General features: G+C 47.7%; 1 long non-coding RNA gene across 2 annotated transcripts; it reads left to right on the top strand.

Annotated features, from left to right (window-relative positions):
* The first annotated feature begins 6,905 nt into the window (after positions 1–6,905).
* LOC115835080 lies at positions 6,906–18,211 on the top strand. 2 transcript variants are annotated; one of them, XR_004029997.1, is made up of 4 exons: positions 6,906–7,002; positions 11,506–11,632; positions 16,141–16,330; positions 16,550–18,211. It is a non-coding gene; the product is annotated as an uncharacterized LOC115835080 (long non-coding RNA). The 2 variants fall into 2 exon arrangements; XR_004029998.1 differs by lacking the exon at positions 16,141–16,330.
* Positions 18,212–19,942: the final 1,731 nt, after the last annotated feature.

The raw sequence follows: 19,942 nt of genomic DNA, 5'->3' as shown, positions 1-19,942 counted from the left end.
TGAGATTACAGGTGTGAACCACTGCACCCAGCCCACTCATCAAGTCTTTATTTGAGCACCACTATATGCCAGGCACTGGCAATGCACTGGTTAACCCATTTCTCCATGGAGCATCTGTTGAAGTGGGGGGAAGTAGAAAAAATATTAAAACAAAATGTAAGCAGACAAGTAAATAAAAGAACTGTGGGCTGAAATAATTGTCATAAGGAAACTTAGGAGCTAAAACAGAGTACAGACGAGGCCTGACTTTTCACCAGGTGAGCAGGAAATGGCCCTGTGAGGTTACACTCAAGCTGAGACCTAAAGGAAATGAAGGAGCCAGCCAGGGGAAGACTCAGGAAAGAGTATTCCTGCCAACCAGAAGGCCAGGTGCAAAGGTCCTGGGGCAGCAAAGAGCTTAGCCAGCATTCAAGGACCTGAAAGAAGACCAGAGTGGCAGGAGTGTTGTGAGCACAGAGGCTCCCGAGCAAGAGGAGGCTGGAGAGGTTTGCAGGGGCCAAATCATGCAGAGCTTTACTCAAGCGTGGATTTTATTCTAAGTATAATGGGAAGCTCTTGAAGGGTTTTCGTGGTGTGTGTGTGTGTGTGTGTGTGTGTCTGTGTGTGTGTGTCTGTGTGTGTCTGTGTATGTGCAGGGAAAGGGTGAAGGGGTGACATCACATCATCTCCTCCTCTTTTCCCCCCTTCCTCCTTTTTATTCTTCTTCCTCCTCTTCTTCTTTTTCTTCATCTTCTCCTTCTTCATCTCTTCCTTCTTCTCCTCCTCTTCTTCCTTCTTCTTCTCAAACGACCACTTTTGCCGCTACGTGGGGAGAGTCGATTTGAGGTAGGCAAGCTTGCAGGGGAAGACCTTTTAGGAAGGATGTATCAAGAACCTGGACTTGGGTCACGGCAGTCGCAGGGGAGAGAAGGCATGATCAGATGTCTACTGCGGATGGGATTGATAGGATGTGCTGATAGATTGCAGGGAATGGGAGTGCTGGGGAGGGTCCTGGGTGACTGAGTGTCTGCTTGCTCTTTACAGGGGTTTCTGTCCCACCACAGAGTGGCATACCTGGCTCATGGGCTACTGGGTGACCCTAAGAAGCTGTCCCAAGATGACCATCAGGGCCCCTTCCATCCCTCACTGCCACTGATAAAGCTGGACAGCTCTGCTCTTCTCTGGAACTCACCTGGGTCTGGTGTGAGATGTCTCAGTGACTCTTACCTCTTGTGCAATAGGCAGTATTTTTTTCCAAATTTGATATTCTCCTTTGCATCTGACAGGGCCACTCTTCATTTTCTAATTACCGCAGAACAGTCTTGCCTGAAAGTGCCTTCCTAAGCTGGGGTCCTACCTCAGAATCAGTAGTGAGTTAGTAAATCAGATCTCTGGAGGGTGAAAAATGAAACCCTAATTTGTAACATGTACCAATTTCTATGGTATAAATACCCCTGCCATGGCCGCTTTGAAGCTATCAATAGTTAACCAACTCAAAAAAATCCTGAACAGTTAACAGTTGGCTTTCACCAGCCTATAGGAGCCAGGCCTAGCTCGGTATCGCAGGACTGCTGGCCTAGAACACTGTGCCAAACAATTTCCTCCAGCTTCTCAAAATGCACAGTTGTCCAGGGTAGAAGCAGAGGGTGCAGGAGGCTTGGTGAGGTGATGCGCTGAGTCCATAGGTCTGGGAATGAATCCAGTCAGTGACTCACTGCATGCTCAAGTGTGTCTGAATAAGTTAACTTCAAAACCAAACCGAGTACTCAAGGCAACTTCTCTCTACTGGTGATGTAGAACAGCCTGGCAGAACATTCCCCATGAGTAGGTTTTGGGGAATGAATGGGGAGTTGGGAAATCTGGGTGACAACTCTGGATCTGCCGCTAATTGGCTCAATGACCTCAGACATGTTGCCTGACCTCTCTGAGTCTCAACCTTCACATCCCCAAAAAGAGAGGCAGATGATCTCTAATAGTCAGTCACTGAGTGTCTTCCAAGGCCTATGGACTTAATGCAACACCAAGTTTCCTGGAGAACCTGTTTCTGACCCAGGCAACTATGCAGGTTGTGAAGCCAGAGGGGAGTTCGAGCACCAAGTTCAAGAAGGCAGTCTTGCAAGACTTTCCCCGAAGCAGCTCCTACAGACTGGCTCTTTCACCTTAAACGCCACAGTTTTGGACACAGGTAAGAGTCATGGGGACAGAAAAGGAAGGGAGACAGAGACAACCCAGGGAAGGATGATGACACTTGGTGACTGGAAGAGTATGAGAAATGCAGACAAACAAGAGGTCAAAGAGAGCTCCCAAAGTTGTGCCAGTGCCGTAGTTTCCCACACCATGCAGAACAGCAGGAGCAGCAGCTTTGGGGCTTCTCTCGCTGGTAGACTGTGTTTAATGACTGCAGAGCCTGCACCTTCCCAAGCTGATGAAGAACTTCCTAGAATGTCCCCTAGGACCCCTCCTATGAAACGGTACCAACACCACTCTGTGACTTTGTCCAGGGTCTGTGGCAAACACTGTCTACTGTGTGGGCCATGAGAGGCCATGAAGGGAGCTGCACAGACATCCCCTGCCCAGAGATCACAGACCACCCTCACGGACAAACATCCCCTTTGCCATTCATTCCATCTCCTCCCCAAGCGCATCCTGAAATGCCTTCCTCATTCTATAGCAGGCATACCTAATATCCTCCTCTATAACCCCAGTTCTCTCCATTCGAGGCCACAGAGGTGAACGTAGTTGAGAAGTCAGAGGAGGGGGCTGAGAGATGCTTAAATACCCACAGAGCAAGGACCAGACCTTTTTCTTCCTTCCTTGTTCTCAGGCTTTTCTGCACGTACTGGGGGCATTGGCTGTTGACACATGAAATATTGAGGCAGCCTTGTCTATGCTCTGGGCACCTTATTTGGGTGATTGTACCTTTTCAAAATCAAGATGTTCTGGGGTTTTTAAAAAATAAAAAGTATGAAAATATCCCAAAACAGACAAGAGTACTGAGGATAACCATATAAAAACAATTTAAGCTGAGCAAAATAACCCAGTCTTGTCGAGTCCCAAAGAGAACCTTGGTTTCCATGGGACGTTAGCAAAGTGCAGAGCTCCTAGCAGTGGGTAGGATGGAATGTTTGCAGCCTTTCCAAATAAGCAAATATCCCCCAGAATCCAGCATCCGTGCCCCACATGCTGTGGTTCCAATTTGCTTCCTGTTTTCAGGCCTCCCAGAAATACATCTCACAGACTTTTTATTTTCATCTCCCCACCTTGAAAAGCACAGATTTGCAAGTGTGAGTGTCTTAGCAGGGAGACGAATCCAGCAGGCATTCGAGACATTCAGGCAGGAAGAAATGCATCTCATCGGAAATTTTCCATCGCCAGCACTTTTTAAAAAATTCCCAAGACAAATGGGTTTTTACTTGTAGGACTAAGGGCTCCATTATTTTTCAAATACTTTGCCGCTTCTAAGGAGTCAAGAAAATTGGTCATGCACCTGGCCAGCTGATCCAACCTCAAAAATCTTCTGACCTCAATGAAAAGGCCCTAATTTTTCCTTGCCTTTAATAAATGTTTCTTCTCTTCTCCCCAGCAGTATTCAGCATGTGGGGTGGGCAGGCAGGGTGCCTAGTTAATGTAAACAGGCAGAAACACTTGATTCATCAGGATTCTTCCCACTGCTCCAATCCAGGGGTCTCTGCTTCAGACAGAACCCCTAGGAAGAGAAGCATGTGACTTAGGACTTCGGGGGGACTCGAAGTGCAAATACATTATGGCATAGATTTAAATGTTTACCTGTATATGTGTATGTTAAAAAATCAATTTCTTAGAGATGGTTTGAAGGTGTCAGAAAAGCTAATTCAGGTAGAAAACATGTCCTTGCTCTGTAGATGCCTCCATTCTGTCTTCCAGAACCGGAGAGAGAAGAGCAAGGATTTGGACTGTGGCCTAGAGAGGGAATTTGCAGCTCTCTTTCCCAAGGAATGAATCGCAGCCCCTCAGGCTGGAACAGGCAGGTGCTGTGAAATCTGGCTGACAGGTCAGCTTCAAGGTGATATGCTTGCCGAGTCTTCTCTCCTCTCAGCTAAGCTCGCATCACGCCCCTGGTGCCTGCTAAAAGTAAACAATGATGACTGAGCGTATGAAGCAGGAGGGTCTCTACACACCTGTAATTACTACCTAGCAAGTCCCTGCAGAACCTAGGAGTTCCCCCAGAGAGCCAGTGGGGCCGTTTCTGGAGAGAGTAAGTCAACGTGGGTCCTCCAGGCAAGATCTAGCTGGAGGAAGTAGAATTAAAACTTCTATCACTGGACGGATGTTTTGTCACTTGGCGGGAAAGTTCCAAGTCAAAGTTCCCAGTTTCCTAAGCTGTTATAAACCCGGTTGAAATGCTCACATACACCTGTGAGTGTCTCAAAACAAACAAAGCATAATCACCTTAGAGCAGCACTGTCTCATAGAAATATGTGAACTACATGTTATTTAAAATTCTCTAGAAGCCACTTTTAAAAAGAAACAGGTGAGATGAATTTTAATAATACGTTTAACTTAACCAACCCAAAATATTATCACTTCTTCATGTAATCAATATAAAAAATTGCTAGTGAGATATTTTACCAAGTCTTCAAAATCTGGATGTGTATTACATTTTCAGCACATCTCATTGTGGACGAGGCATGCTTCAGGTGCTAAGAGCCGCCGTGTTGGACACTGCGGGCTTTGAGGTTGACATTTACACCTCGCCACCTTTTGAGAGCACCTGATGCATGATAGATTTCCCACAAACATTTCATATAGAAGAGTGAACCTGTTATATGTGAAATTTTACTTGATCTGAATATACTAGTGCCCTTAATAAAACACGAATTACTAAAAAATTTCCTTTGAATAGTACCAGGCAGGTCTGAAACCCAGCCTTGATTGATATTTTCATGTGCTGATAAAAGCAACCAAAGTATCATGACTTCGGTTAATAATTGATTGCTCCCCGCAGGGGAAAAATAAATAAAACCGGAGTCTGACTGCTCCACCCCTTAGGGCCGCTTACTAACGTCTGGATGAGCATGCTTGTGTTCTTGCGCTCTCTGGGAATTAGACACAAAAACTTCCCTCAAGGACAGCACAGCCCAGGGACAGCCAGGCAGACCAACAATGCCTAATACTGCATGTGTGCAGGGGGTTGTGTTGGCAACAACATGAGTGGCTTCCTGGAGTGGAGGCTCCAGCTCTGCATCCCGAACAGGGACTAGGAGTTCCTTAGGGAGGAGGGCAGGAAGGAAACATCCAGTGAGAGGAAGCGGTAGGCAGAGAAGTTTGCAGCCACTTGGAAAGCAGGGAGGCACAGAACCTTAGGACCCTTCTATAGCAGTCCCGTAAGCCCAGAGGGAACCATTTCACCGTGGGACAATCTACGGCAGCGTTTTCCGACCAAAATATTTGCGAGCCACATGTGTGATGGATTTCAGGAGCCACTGAAGGGTCAAAAGACAGAGATACAATTAATTGTAATGACCTATTTTTATCTTAACCCACGTTGTCCAAAGCTTTATCATGTCATCATGTGAGATACCTCACGTTCTTTTTCATGAAGTCTTTGAAATGCGGTGCGTCCTTGACACCAAGAAGGCATGCACGGGTCTAGATGCAGTGTGTATATATAGTGAGTAATAACCTCTGCTCACGTTCCTGGGTCCAAAAGAGAGATCAGGACAGCTTCAAGGGAGAGGGCTAGGGATGAAAGAGGAGATAAAGTCGCTCACCACTTCTGAGGGGGCAACAGACCGCGCCAGGCGCTGTAACACAGGGGGAAACGGAGGCAGCAGCTTCTCCCACGTGCTCCTAAAGGTGTCTGTGTCAACAGCGTTAACTACCAAACAGAGCACTGAGGAACACTTGCTAAATGTTGCCAAGTGCCTGGACACCAGATCACAAGGCTGGCCCAGAAAAGAGCAAGTGCACCTGTGGGGGAGGAGGGCAAGTCCCCGTCGTCGGTCATCCCAGGTCACAGGGGTGCCTTTCCCTCCACTGCCAGGGAAATGCACATGCAGGCTGCCTAATGTGGAAATGTTTGGATCTGGAACAGAGAGGCTCGCAGGCCGGCGGGGAGGAGGCAGGGTGACAGTAACCAGCCGCACCAGAATGACGATGAGGAGCGCTGCACCCACGGCTTGCCAAGACCCCAGCAATATCTTTCCTAATAAGTCTAGCAGTGCCTGAGGCTCCCCTCCAAAGAACAGCCTCTCCCTTCCGCCTCTGTCTTCTTTAAGGGAGAGGGAGTGCAAGCCAAACCCAGCAAGCACTTGGACGCCGCCCTGCTCTCCCCGGGGCTCTGGGCTCTGCAACAGATCCGCTTTGTGAATGAAAGAGGCATCTCTCCAAGATGGCGCGCTCTACCCTGCGGGCACACCGTGCACATGCCACTCCTCCAGCTGGTCTCGGGGACTGCAGTCCTTCTCTCCTGGATGGGTTGGGGGTGGGGGGCTGTTGAGAGCTTTCCTCCTCCTTTTCTTCTTCCTCCTCCTCCTGTCTGCCTATCCCTGGAAGGGGGCCATCCACTGAACTTCAGAAAGAGGTCACCCTCCCTGAAAAGGGGACTTGGATTGCTGCATCCAGAGCCACCCCCTGTGGTCCTTCAATCCTGGCCACACTCAGTTGCTAGAGCAGGGAGAGGTTTCCTAGTCCGGTGTCCCGGCCCCACGCAAACAGAGCTCAGGATGACGCCACGTGTGTGTTTGGGTCAAAGCGCTTTTAACTGTAGCTCCAAGAACAGCCTGTACAGCCACTTGAGTTTCCCAGTAACAAGGAATGTACAATAGATGAGACTTTACTGGCAAAACAATCAAAAAAAAAAAAGGAGGGGAAGAAGAAGCAGCCCAGCCTTGTCTCTTTATAGGGTCCTAGAGAACCAGTGGTGGCTGGGTTGAAAAGCACAGCGCTTAGCCATTCAGCAGTTTATGACCTCGGTTTACTAAGTCCTCGTAACAAGATTACCGGAGGGGTTTTGCAAGCTTCTAGACCCAGGTGTGGCTGAAGGTGAGCTGCTCAGGGACAGTGGTTCTCTTGCCAATGGGAGAAGGTTACCAAGAATAATTTTCCTGCCCCAGGACTTGTAGATGATTAACGTGTTTCTTTCGGTTAACCAGAGAGTTAATGGTTATTCAAAGCACTCTTTGATAATGGAGGGTGGAGGGGAGAAAATGAATGCGTTAACCATTAATCCAGGGAAATGCCATAAAAATTAAAATGGAAAACACTCAATCTGGGAAAGGAATTCACTGGCTGGAAGGGTCAGCCAGGCAAACCTGGTGAGGAAGGAGGAAGAGAGGGAGCCGGAGGGAGGCCTTAAAGTTCATGTATACTTAGAGCAGGGTTTTGTTATTTTTTGTTCCGTTTCCTTGTTTCATTGCTCCCAGGAAACAGAGTAGAAATAACAAAATCACAAACTTGGGAACATTACAAATAAAGTCAGTTTTATTGGTCTTTTTGCTCCAGCCTCCCACAGCTGAGCCTGTCTGACTTGTTCCCCAGACTCTTTGCGGAGCAGGAGGGGAGCTCAGGCAATCCATGCTTGGAGAAAGTCGAGAGTGTTTTTAGGAGGCTGGTGCTGACAGAAGCATGCAGCTCTGGCTCCCGGCCTCTTCTGGTGGGGCCACACTGGCCAGCATCCAGGCACAGCGATCATGGTTCCTGCCCCAGTTACTCTGCTGACCCCTGGGGCAGCATCCTCAAAGTCTTGCAGCCAGCCCGGTGCAATAAACAGGAAGACTTCAGGGAAAAACTCCTGCTTGTCATAGGCTACTCCCTGTTACCATCTGGGACACGTCATGATGAGCTATGAGCTGGCACCAGTGGGAATCTCTGATGAAGGATGGGACTCCCCGAAGCATCACACATGTGTGGAGCATTCTCTAGTATGAAGACCTTTTTAGAGTACAAAGTCCAGATCCTGCCCTCAAGGGGTTTACGGGCCATTAGGGAGATAAGACAACCTAGGGCAATTGCTGGAGATGCGGCATCAGCCAACTGCTGAATACACTCAAAGAAATGAGAGCCCACTGGACTGTCTGGGAGCCTCCTAGGAAAGCTGAGTCCAAGCTGGGCTGGGAGGTTGGATAAGGCTGTGGCGGGAGAAAAGGGAGAGGCAAGGCAGAGAGAGAAAGGAACGGCAGAAATGTGTAAGGAAGAGACCTATTTGAAGAAGAGGAGAGAAAAGAAGTTACCACTTGGAAGATAGGTTTGGGTCTGTCTGTGGGAGCCTCGATGTCCAGCTGCATTTATACCCCATCACTGGTACTGTGAGGAGTTTTGAGAGGAGAGTGAAATTAACAAAGTGGGGCATGGGAGGAGGGGGAGTCATGAAGGATGAGAACAAGCAAGTCACCTTGTGGTTACAACAGTGGCACAAGGGCGCTCTCCAGGAACACGTGGGGCAGGGGAGCCCAGGGCAGGAGGAGGGCTCCGCTTCTTCTGTGCTCTACAAAGGGAAGGGTTCAAGGGGTGAAGATTCCAGCCCCTTTGGAAGTAGAGGAGGCTAGGGAAGAGCTCTTGCTCTGGGGAATCCTGTTCTCATGGACCTGGAGGCCAGGGCCTTTGCTGAGAACATGGCAGGGGAGGGCAAGGGCTCACAGAGGGAAAATTCAAAAACTCCAACAACTACTGGGAAGGAAGTGGAGTGAGGAAGGGATGAAGAGAGTGAATTTGTGGGTTCAGTGGACAAGGTTATCTGGCTCTTTCTAGCATCCCAGGAGTTCAGAAAGCACAGGGTAAAAGCCACTTACTCTCTCCCTCTACCTTGATGGAGGGTTGGCTATGAGCTAGTGCTGGTCTAGGAACTGAGGGGAGATGAAGGTCCTCAGATACATGTTCTCTGTCTTCACCAAGCTTGTTGCAGAGTGAAGGTAAGAAACATCATACAATTGCAATAAACAGAAATGGACATGGGTGCTGCCCATTTGAATCAGAGATTGTTAGAAATACAGACTTCTGCCAACGGATTAAATCCTACCACCACCACTGCCACTGTCATCGGAAACTTTCTTGGCACAGGGCACGAGCTTGTGTCTTTGTTTCAAGGCTAATTCTAACACACGGTGTAACATCCATGAGTCAGATTGTCTTGGTTTCTATCCCAACTTTACCACTTACTGACTCTATGTGTGTGTGACTGCTCTTGCCTCAGTTTGTTCATCTAAAAAATAGGATAATAGCAGTACCTACTTCATAGGATTAAATGTGATCATTCTTACAAAGTCCTAAGAAGCAGCCTAACACAGCAGGTGCTTAATAACTGTTGGCTCTTCGCTAAAGGGCATGACTAGGGTTGTGGTAGGGGAATAACATGGTGCTGTGGGAATCCAGGTGGGGGATCTAACCTGGACGTGAGGGTCAGGGAAGGCTTTCAGGAATTGGTGACTTCCAAGCTGAGACATGCGGGAGAGTGAGGAGTGAGCCAGGTCACGTGGGTGAAAGTGAGAGTTCAAGCAGAGAACAGCAGGTGCAAAGTTCCCAGACAGGAGACCCAAAACCATAGAAGGGACTGACTGTGGTTTGGTGGCTCTGGAATGAAGGGTGAGGCAGGGCTGCGGAGGGACAGGAGATGTCCAGGTCCTGGAAGTGTTTGAATTCTATCCTGAGGGCCCACAGGAAGCTGCTGCAGGGCTTTAAGGAGAGATGGATCTGATCTGTGATTTGAGGCATCCCTCTTGCTACGGTTTGGAGAATCAGTTGAAGGCACAAGCCCAGAGCCAGAGTCAAGTGAGGAAGAGGTTGACATGATCCCAACAAGGGAGACAGAACATCTGAACCAGGAAAAGGGCTGTGGAGAGGGAGAAAGTGGGCAAACTGACAAGCACCTGGGTGGCCGATGGAAGTGGGGGGCTCAGGAAGATGAGCGTGCCGAGGGTGGCTCTGGACTTGGGCTTGAGCAACCTTTTCACTGGATGGATGTTGAGAAAGGGAACATGGAAATGGAGCACATTTGGGGAGAGAAATATAAATTCAGGTTTCAGTACATTGAGGTTTTTAGTGCTTATGAGATGTCCCAGTGGAGATGTCTGTCCACTGGGCAACTGGACATCAGGCTTTGGTGCTCAGGACCTATGTGGGTTGTAGGTATGTTTTTGGAAACCATGAGCATTTAGAGCTGAGGCTGAGAATTGACATAATATTCAGTAAAGACTCTAGGAGATGCAGGAGGGGGTTCATAGGCTCGAGGAAGCACTATTGAAATGGGTAGGCCATGGGCCTACAGTGGAGTAGAGGATGGTTAAAGTCAGAAACATTTCTTGGCAAGTGGCGAAAGAGTTTGTAGTCAGAGAGGGAGACTTCTGGGCCCAATATTTTTGAAGTGAGACAATTCTGTGTGACTCTGAGCATAGCCGTAGGCATAGCCGTGTGTGTGACCAAAGAAGGCAATGAGGAAGGTGAGTGGTTAGCTCAGGAATGGACACCCTGAGGCTGAAGACACTGAGAATTCCCAGGAGATGCAGCAGAAAAGAATAAGCTGGGTTTGGGACTCACTGGGGAAGGTGAGGTATGTCCCTGTGTCCCAGGAGGAAGAGGGCAAGAATGAAGAGTGTACAAGAAATATGAATTGCCAAGAGACTCTAGACAGTGCAGGAACACACTGGCAGAGGCCCCCTGGAGAGAAGCCCACCATCCTCCCCTCCCAGGGACTGACATGGCAAAGGTATAGATGACTTTGCACCCATCCCCCACCATCTGGCTCCTGCAGGAACCCTGACCAGGGAAAGCCGACTTCAGAGAAGGCAAATATGCCAAAACCCATGTTACAGAGATATCTGCGTGGTATTTCACCTACTTGTGCAGGCAGAGAAAGACATGGCATCTCTCCCAAGCTGTATTCTTGACTCATTCTATGAATGAGGGCCTCAGATTTTCCACCTATTAAATGGGATAATAATTCTTGACATCTACTTGCTTCACTTGAACACTATGAATATAAAATTTTTCCCAAGTGCTTTGAGCTCACATTAAAAGGCTCTGCCTAAACGTTAGTGCACTCACTGCTGGATTTTCTTGGACACCAGTCAACTTAAATGGATAATAATAAATTCCTCTGCCTATCTTTGTTGAGAGATTAAAAAAGGGAGAATCCCACAAGACCTTGCTTCTAGAATCCTCTGCTCTATAAAGTCTCTTAGGAAAGGAGTGTGAGGATGCACTCAGATGCAAGAGATGTCTAGAATTGTTTGGTTTTAGAAATCTCCTTCCCTGAGCCATCTGGACTAAAGCATATGGCACAGAAGAATGAGGATGGAGTTGGGTAATACTTTGGGACCATGGGCAGACATAGCGTAGATTACAGGTTCATTTACTCCCTCACGTGTTCATTTATTCCATACAATTTTACAAAGCTTTTTTCATGGGCTCCCTGCAAAGCATCTAACCACCAACCCCAGCGTCTGGCTGTCACTGTCTGGCCGCAGAACCAGCTCTCCCTGGCTGGACCTGTCTTCAGAGTCAGGTTTCTTGCCTTGCAGCGCCACACCCACTCACATTCTCCTTGCTCTCTAGGTCCATGCGGTGAGATGGCTGACTGACAGAAGGAAGTTGTTCTCTGGGGTGTGTGTGACCCAAAGACCAATGGAGGGAGGAAGAACAGATGCTCCAAATGGCCACTGCACTTCTCCAATGTCTGAAGGTGAGATTTCCGTAGGGGCGAGGTGTACAGTGATCTTGTCCAGCTAAAGTTTCCCACCTCCCTAAGGAGTTTGTAAGTTTCTCAAGCGTAAGGATCTGAATTCTCTTATCCCGCAGGACTGTTCACACAGTAGGAATGTGTTGAATGCAACTGAATAAATGATTTAGTCCATAAATTTGAGGACTGGATCATTCCCTTTAAGCTCCTGCTGGGTTAGGCAGATGCCAGAGAGGCTTCCCTTGTTCTTCCATAATATGTTGGCTTGCAGTTCCTTATTTTAACTAAAAGTGAAAGGCACAGATCAGAACAGCAACAAAGATGCTGCCCTTGAAGGCTCAATCCTGTTAAATTCACCCCAAGCAGTGCCTCATTTAAATGGGCTGCCACTTGCCAGGGTTTGTAAAAGCAAGTTCAGAAAGAACCAGAATGGAAATGCCCCCTCGGATCCTGAATTTCTTCCGTTCCCGCTCAGGGGTTTAAAGAGGTCTGAGACTGACAGAGCTTCCGAAGCCTTTCTTGCTCCATGGGACTCACCTGAGTCTAGTCACGTTTCTGTTGGTGTAAGGAAAAACATTTTGCAACCACATCCACCCAATGATAGGATGGGAGGCCTCTCCACATAGTGAGGGTGGACCCTGTGCTTGCTGCAAAGGTTGTGCCACTGTCCACGTGGGATGCTGTAAAAGGGACTCCCACCTGGGTGCGCGGTGACGTCAGCAGACCTCTAGGGTCTTTTCCAACTCAAAGCTTCTTTAATCATATAGTTTCAAGGCCAGGCACGGTGGCTCACACCTGTAATCCCAGTACTTTGGAAGGTCGAGTTCAAGAGTTCGAGACCAGCCTGGTCAACATGGTGAAACCCTGTCTCTACTAAAAATACAAAAATTAGCTGAGTGTGGTGGCTTGCACCTGTAGTCCCAGCTACTTGGGAGGCTGAGGCAAGAGAATTGCTTGAACCTGGAGGGCAGAGGTTGCGGTGAGCCTAGATTGTGCCACTGCACTCCAGCCTGGGCTACAGAGACAGACTCTGTCTCAAAAACAAAAACAAAATCCTATGGTTTCAGGTAATGGGACTCTGGAAAGAATGGTGGCAGGACATAGGCTCTGAATCTACAAGAAGGAATGATGGCTTGAGAAACAGAATTGATTTAAAGTTGGGGGCCATCCTCACTAACAGGTCCCCCATGAGCAAGCTAATCCAATTCACGAGACAGAAGCTGGTCATTTGGATAGCTAAAAAAAAAAAAAAAAAAAAAAAGCATCAACCATGACCCAGTTTCAGTGACAGTGCACAGTAATGGCCTCAATTAGGCGGAAATTGCCGGCGCTCCTGTTCTGCTTCTCCACGCTCATCCTCCTGAGCACTTTGCACCTTGATGGCCGTGTGTGGGTAGTACACAATGTGTGTGAAAGGCGCTGGCATAAAAGTGGTTTTATGGCTGTAGCTTGGGTTTGTAAGCAGAGCAAACAGAAAGAAAACTCAGGAATAAAAGGGGCAATAAAATAATTACATAACGCTTTGAACTCACACTAAATACCACCTTTATTTCAAGGCTCTCAATGTGTTTTACAGGCAAGTTTAGAAGTAGTCGAATCCCCTTTTATCACAGGGGAAACTGAGTCACTGTGCAGCGAGGGCTGGAGGGCATACAGGGTTTGTTATAAGGGAGGGCTCTGGGAGACACCCCCACTAGAAGCCCTTCAGGGGGTGGGCCAGCGGGAGAACATCCCTGACCACACTTTTGTTCTGCGTCTATATGTACAGATTCTTATCCCTACGTATAAATTCTACCCACACATCCCGAGCCATGTCTGAGCGCTTTGACTCTGGCATTAACAATAGGAATAACAACACTTACCAGTTTGGATGCCTACCATACATCAGGCACTGCCTCCCCTACACCTCACTACCATCTGTGAGGTTGGTGTTATTATCCTCATTGTGTAAATGGAAACAATAAGAGGTTCAATGCTCTGGCCAGGTGACACCCCACACCCTCCAGCCCCAAACACACACACACACACACCAGAGGTGGCCTCAGAGCACACATTTTCCTTACCACGGACACCTGCTTCCAAGATTAAAGAACCAGATTAACATTTTTCCAAAGAAGCCAGAAACTTCCATTTATCCCTCCAGTCTTCATTTAAGAATATGGAGAAGACCAGGACAGATTCTGACAGGCTTCCCTTAGAGCTGAAGAAAACAGTTTGGAAGACAAACAGCTAAAAAAACAAAACCATGAGGTGAGCTGGACAGGCATTCTATGATGATAACTGCAAAGAGCTCCACAAAAGTTATGAGATTGTTAAATAATAGAGATAATTCCAGAACTCCAAAAATATTTCTATAGAGTGTTCAAATGAGGAAGAAGAATTTTTTTTTTTTTTTTTTTTGAGATGGAGTCTTGCTCTGTCACCCAGGCTGGAGTGCAATGGCGCGATCTCGGCTCACTGCAAGCTCCGCCTCCCGGGTTCACGCCATTCTCCTGCCTCAGCCTGCTGAGTAGCTGCGACTACAGGCACCCGCCACCACGCCCGCCTAATTTTTTTGTATTTTTTAGTAGAGACGGGGTTTCACCGTGTTAGCGAGGATGGTCTCGATCTCCTGACCTCGTGATCCGCCCGCCAAAGAATTTTAAAGTATTTATTGTTCTTAGATTTTGTGTGTGTGTGTGCGTGTATGTGTTTACTACTCAAAATTTGAAAACCGTCCCATTGAATGTATTTTAATTGTCTAATATGGGAACAACTCAAGAGTGACAAGATTACATGTCACGAACACAAGAACTACCCACTGTGGATTCTGCGGGACTCAATCACTCCTTCTAGGGCATGGCCACAGACCCCCCTAGCTCCAAGGGAACTCTGGCTAGCTACTCATCAAACCCGCTTCCCTTTCCTCCTAGCTACTCATCAAACCCGCTTCCCTTTCCTCCTGGGCAAGCTGGGCTCTATTTCCTAGACTATTTACAGTTGAGCATAGCCATGTGACGGGGTTCCGGCCAATTTTCCCTCTGCCAACGATCTGTAAAACTTCCTGGGCCGGTCACGGTGGCTCACACCTGTAATCCCAGCACTTTGGGAGGCCGAGGCAGGTGGATGACCTGAGGTCAGGAGTTCAAGACCAGCCTGGTCAACATGGTGACACCGCGTCTCTACTAAAAATACAAAATTAGCCAGGTATGGTGGCACATGCCTGTAATCCCAGCTACTTGGGAGGCTGTGGCAGGAAAATCGCTTGAATCTGGGAGGCAGAGATTGCAGTGAGCCGACATCTCGCCACTGCACTCCTGCCTGGGTGATAAGAGTGAAACTCCGTTAAAAAATAAAAATAAAATAAAAAAGCTTCCTGGGCAATTCTCCACTATCTTTCACTACCATCTGTCTCCTGGAGGTCAACACCTGGGGGATCAAGTAAACACACATTAAGGACGACAGAGCCTTCATCTGCCTGGAACCTGACGGGCTGGATGGAACAGGACCCCTTCCCCATTCCCTGCTGCTGATTAAATGTGACTGATTTGGTGTTGAGAGCCATCCTAACTAATGGGTCCAACATGTGCAAGCTAATCCAATTCATGGGGTAGAACCTGATCATTTGATTGCTTAAAAAAAAAAAAAAACTAACCACAGAACAGTTTCAATGACAGCTATAACATGTTATAAAATGTTATAATAGCCAGCATTCCCTAACTAATAGAGTAATTTAGAGATAAGAATCCGCCCTCTCCAGGAAGGTGAAAAGTTTGATGATCTTCTCCCCCCCATAACACAGTAGAAAGAAGCCAGAGGTGCAGAGATACTCTGTCATTTTCTTTGTTGAATTGGTGGGCTGATAAAACTCAGCTTCTTCAGTACCCTTTCTGGAGGCTCTAGGCTGAGGATGACAAATTGGTTTTGTCTTGAAGCCACCTGCAAATGATTGCTAGTCACTGCCTGCACTGAGACAGATTCTGAGGCCAAGTCGAGGCTTAGCAGGAAAGAATACTGTGACCTACACACCTTCTCAGCCAAACGCACAGAACGGGAATGGCCACATATGTGCTTGTGTCAGCCAGTGTTCCCGGGGGCTTGTCCATGGGCAGATTCCTTCAGAATCCCTTGGGATGCTTGCAATAATTCCATCTCCAAGCCCTCACCCTCACCCTCTCAAGGTTTACTGAATTAAAATCTTTGGGCGTGGACCCTGGAAATCTGCAGTTGTCTCGTCTTTTTGTGGAATTTTGATGTAGAGTCAGCTTTGGAAACCACCCAGGAGCCTGTAGGCTCCTGCAAGGGCGCTGCAGCAAGGTAGCAGCAGAGGCGGGCTGTCTTCACCACCGAGACTGGGTAAAATAGGGATAATAATAACACCTTTCTCATAAGGATGGTGGAAAAATTAAAGGAGATTTTACATAATAAGCACTCAAAAAATATTAGCTTTTATTATGTTATCTTCTTCTAAGAGTCTATAAGAGGCCTTTTGCCCACGGCCATGAGCACAGGTAAAAACACCATTTTCTAAGATTTCCAGATGGACAGCACCATCACATGCCCACGCAGCGTGGATACAGCCACATCCAGGGCTCGGGCGCGGGCATAGTCTTTGCTCCCTACTTACGGCTGTAAGCAGTCCCACCTCAGCTTCACATCCAAGCTGGCTAAGAACCCTGGACAAAGAGAATCTGTTGAGAGGAGCTTAGAGGAAGACAGGAGGTGAGTACACAGAGACGCTGACTTAGTCATGACCGTCATGGTTACGGTGCCGGGCAGTGCTGCTGGTCCTGATGACAGTGGTACAGGTGGTCTCAATGTGATGTGATAGTGGCTTGCCAACCGATATTGTTGATGTGGGTTCAGGCCTGCAGGAGAACAATGAGCTAGACCATCCTCTAACCTCACATCCTAAACTTTACTGCCTTTCTTTCTTAACAGCATTTTCACCATCTCTGTTTATCAACGGTCACATCCTAGCTCTGGGCGCTCATCTCTCAATAATATGTTGAGAGAGGATGGAAAAAGAAAATCTTTCTCATTTTCCAACTCGTACCCATGAAGATACAAATAAACAAAACTCCTGACTCTTGTGAATGTCACCAAGAAAAAAATTAGTTGGAAGACTAACCAGTAACTCACAAGTCAACCCGGAAGTTTCTGGAAATGAACAGGAAGCAAAGCACACCAGGGGTTGTCAGCTTTCACCGCAGCTGAGGTCTTGCACTGTCCAACCTGATGATGAGGTACTTCCCTGAGACCCTGGCCACCCTGCCAGCCCCATGGCACCACTGCTAACAGGTGTGGGATGCTGGGACCTCCACCGCCCACCTTCAGCTCAAGTCTCCAGTGTCCCCGGGCTGATTCTCCTCACTCACTGCTCATTTGGTCCAGCTGGCCAAGCTTGGGTCCTGTGTCCACACCCCACTGCCAGGGGTCTCGGAGAGCTAGTAGCCAGCCTTTCCTGTTTCCCTGGTGGATGGCAGAGTCCCAATATGAGAAGTGGGTTCAAATGCAAGGCAGCCAAAAAACCAGGAAATATTTAGCTCACTCACCTAATCCTGGCTATTTTCAGCTGATCAACAAACAGAAAAGCAGAAAACCCCAAATTTGACTGCTCTATCTGCTTATCCTTCTGTGAGCCCTTCTAAGCAGGCTTTGGAGAAGAGCCCCACATGCAGCTGTGGGGTTTAATTGAATCCTGTTCAGGAGGAAAAGATAGAGGTGGTTGTCAGGCATGTGGCTCAGTTGACTATTCAGAGTTGGAGTCTTTGCTTTTGGGCAGTGAGGTCTCAGGAGCCAGGGGACCTCGGCCAGTCCCAGTGAACTGAATGAAGGGTCACTAGCAGAAGCAAGAGGCACCATGGGGCCCCAGGAAGATCAGGAGCCTGGACGTGCCTAGTTCCAGCACATTCTGTGGAGCTGTTCACCAGCCAAGGAGCCGGGAAGTCTGGGTTCCAGCCCAGCCCTGCCTTTGCTTCTGGCATAACTTTGAGCAGATCTTTCAACTTTTGTGACTCAGTTTACTCATTTGCCAAATGGAGATAATCATATGGCACTCAAAAGACTTTTGTAAGACTCTAATGAGTGTTTATAAAGCACTTTGGAGAGGTTTATAGTTATTTGAGCTGGGAAAGGAATTACAAATTATTCAGGAGTAAACAGTATTTAGAGTCTGAATTTTTCAGCCACCAACAGGTTTTCCTAGATGTTTACAAGACTGTCATAACAGGACACCCTGGGGTTCCATCCACGCCACTTGGTTGCATTCAGAGCAGCTCTCCTCCCTGAAAAGCGTATCACAGGCTTGGGGAGGGTCATGCAACCACATATGGCACATTTTGCAGCTCTCAAGACAAGAGAATGACTGGATTTAGAAATGGAAGCCACACACTCAAGACTTTCATTTTCTTTTTTCTTTTTTTTTCCTTTCTTCATTTTAATTTTACTTTAGAAACTGGTGATAGCATCAGAGCAAGTCTCCATAGACCTGCTTTGAAAGCCAGATAGCCTGGCATGGTTGCATGCACGTATAATCTCAGCTACTCTGGAGACTGACGTGGGACGATCACTCGAGCCAGGAGGTCAAGGCTGCAGTGAGCTAGGATGGCACCACTGCTCTCCAGCCTGGGCAACAGAGCAGGAAGACCCTGTCTCAAATAAATGAATAAATGAATGAGTAATAAATAAATGCTACATAAACCTGATTCCTCCCCAACTATAACACCTCTTCCCAAACTGGATGTCTGCTATCCCTACCTCCATGAGAATTTGCGCTGCATGTGATAGTAACAGATACCCATTCACAAAGAAACACATTTCATTCCCACAGGAGTTTGGAATTTTAAAACATAGAGTACTTGTGTGTAAGGAGAAAAATAATAAAATCTGCTAAGTCTCCATGTGGAGTGTTGTCCTATATGCTTCCACTTGCCTTTTCTCTCCCTTGTTTGCACAATAACACTGTGAGGGTCGCTAGATGTTCCCATCTCCAGTTTACAGAGGGGACACTAAAACTAACAGCAGGAAGCTGCCGAATGGCAAAGGCATCTACACAGTCAGTGTGCGGCAGAGCACACGTGCATGCCTGGGCATACCCTCTTCTGCTTCCGTGTTGTTGCTGCTGCTGCACCATCAGCAGCTGTACCTAGTTACTAAACACATGAGCGCTGTACAGGTATCCCAAACTCTGCCATAATCCCTTGCCCAACTGCCAGGACCCTGAGCCACCAAGTACAATGAAATAGGTAGGATGTGGAGGGCAAGAGAGAAAGGAGGAGTTCAAGGCGAAATTTGGTGGTCTCTGGCTGTTCTTGGGTTGGCCAGAGGAGAGGGAGGGGCAGCAGGAAAAGAGGAGCTCCCCGAACTTTTAACTTTGGTAGAAGAGCCCAACTCAGTTCTGGTTTTACCCTCTGTCTCAAAGACCAGCCTGATCCTGCAGAACCATTTGCTGTTGGGTTCCCCAGTGAACACCAGCCAAGAAACCAGAGCATCTGAGTTTCCTCCTGAATCATTTCCATGAAGAGGGGTGGCCTTCCCACTCCCGATCCACACTTAAAAGAATTGATGGGAAAAAGGGACCCATTTTCTCAGGAGATAGCCTCCCTGTTGTCAAATCATTTTCACGTCTATGATTCCATCTCAGCCTGAAAGAGCAGGAAGTCTTTGAAAAGAGAGAGGGGACATCATCAGAAGGAACCAGGTTCAGAGAGTTTCCCACAAACCACTCAGCCTGGCCCTCAACACCTACCCCAAGATGGCAACAAATCTCCATGCCTGCCATAGGTTGGCCATTCAAATTCTCTCAACAAACCTGTCCTTGGAATCCCTACCATAGGCTAGCTGGGAGGTTTCCAGCAAGATGTGAAGGAATCATCCCTGGCCTCCCACAGATTATAATCTAGAGAGGTAACAGAAAAACGGTATTGATTCCAGAAAACTGCATTCAAGGAGATGAATAAAGGACAATGGAAGAAAGTCAACTCTTCACTAATCAAACAACCATAGGTTTTCAGCTCCGGGTGCTGGCTCTTCTGTCTCTGCCTGGGGTGTCTTCCTGCTCCAGGTCGCTTTGTTTTAAGTCTTCCACACCCTCCTGTTGTATCACAGACAATACCTCCTGCAGGAAGCCTTGCTTGATGCCTCCATTCTCTCTCTCTCTCTCTCTATCCTTTGAACTCCATGGTTCTTAGCTAGCATCTCCCTGATGACACCTTGTATTTTCCATCCACATTATTTCCACATCTGTCTTAATGCCCATGTGGCTCTGTACCCCGCCTAAGGGCAGGACTACATCCTGTACGTGACAGGTGCTCAATCAATATTTGTGGGATT

This window comes from Nomascus leucogenys, chromosome 5, assembly GCF_006542625.1.
Source record: "Nomascus leucogenys isolate Asia chromosome 5, Asia_NLE_v1, whole genome shotgun sequence".
In the NCBI taxonomy this organism is placed as follows: domain Eukaryota; kingdom Metazoa; phylum Chordata; class Mammalia; order Primates; family Hylobatidae; genus Nomascus; species Nomascus leucogenys.
This window is presented reverse-complemented; position numbering and strand designations above follow the sequence as displayed.